The 1,452-nt window shown below is 45.6% G+C and overlaps 1 pseudogene across 1 annotated transcript; it reads right to left on the bottom strand.

The window, feature by feature from the left end:
* Positions 1 to 273: 273 nt before the first annotated feature.
* LOC309821418 (hsc70-interacting protein-like) lies at positions 274 to 1,373 on the bottom strand (annotated as a pseudogene). Its single transcript has one exon. The product of its transcript is annotated as a hsc70-interacting protein-like (transcript).
* Positions 1,374 to 1,452: the final 79 nt, after the last annotated feature.

A 1,452-nucleotide genomic window follows, 5' to 3' on the forward strand; every position in this document is an offset into this window, starting at 1 on the left:
CAGGAAGGGCTTAATTGTTGTTGTTTTAATATTTTTCAGGTTTAAAAAGTGTTTATAAAGCTTTTAATTCCCAGTAGGAAAATGTTATCTGAATGATTGTTCTAATAGCAAACCACTGTAAGTTGTTTCAGCTGCATTTGGGACAGAGGGAGAGAGATTATTTTCAAAGCACCGTAGCTTTCTTCATGAGAAGGTCAGAGGTACACTGGTTTGTATGATTGCGACATCCACTAGGTGATCTTTCCTTCATGGGCTTGATTTGTCAGAAGAGCCTTAGGCTTCACCTCCCAATTTGGCTGAAGATTTACTGATGAGATTCACAACCTTTGGGTTGCTCTGATTTTTCAACATATTTGCCAAGTTCTGGGGCACATCCTGGAAGGCCATCATAACTTCTGGATCCTGCGTGGCCTCAAGAACCTCTGGATCACTAATCCTTTCATTGAGCCCAAGCATTCCTGCCATTCCAGGCATACCCCCTCCCATTCCAGGCGTTCCTCCAGGAAAGTTACCAGGTGTCGGCCCAGGAAAGCCACGGAAAAACAGCCACACTGAGTTCCTGATGTCTCCTGACTTATTCCCCACTCTGGGCTCTCTTATATTCTTCCCGAGCCTTCTTAAGCCTTTCTCTTTTTCCTTTGATCTCTCGCTCTTCATGTTTTCCCTCATACTTTCTCTGATGTTCAGCAGTTTTCTGGGCCCTTGGTTGAACTTCTTTCAGCATTGCACTAGCATCTTCATCATAATCCAGTTTACAGGCAAGGGCAAGATCACGGACTGCTTCTACACGATGGCCCAGAGGTATGTGCGCTTTCCTGGCCCACTTGTAAGGCTGAGCTGAATCGGGATTTATTTCAATATCTCTGTCACAGTCTCAGATGACAGCATTTGGCTTCTGTAATTTGATGAAGACACTGGCTCTCTTGGCATATGGAATGGCCAAGCAAGGATTCAGCCTGATGGTATCTGTGAACTAGTCAATGGCTTTCTGTAGTTCACCATCATTTAGGGCCTCAATGGCAGCCACATTTTTATCCTTTGCCTCATGCATCATCCCCTCAGTTATCTCAGCATTTTCATCTCCCATTTCTTGAGGGGGCAACCGTGTCTGGTTCAATCGCACCTTCAATTTCTAGATCACTTTCCTCACTTGATGTTTCATCTGTCTTTATGTTTTCCTCTGATTTCTCACTATCTGGTTTTTCTTTCTTGGTATGTGCTGATTTAGTTTTATGAGTAGCAGGTGGTATTTTTCCTCCAATGACCTCCACCCGCTCCCTCAGGAAGTGCATTTCTTCAGTGTTCAGGACACTGGCATCCTGCTTACACATCTTCACGAAGGTTCAAAGCTCGCTCACTTTGGGAAGGTCCATGGGCCGGCAAGGCCGAGGCTGAGGTCGGATTCCAGCCCAGGGCGCTAGCTCAGCGTGACTATGTAGAAGGGTGAGGCTG

The sequence above is a fragment of the Grampus griseus genome, assembly GCF_964374135.1.
Source record: "Grampus griseus genome assembly, chromosome: 4".
Taxonomy (NCBI): domain Eukaryota; kingdom Metazoa; phylum Chordata; class Mammalia; order Artiodactyla; family Delphinidae; genus Grampus; species Grampus griseus.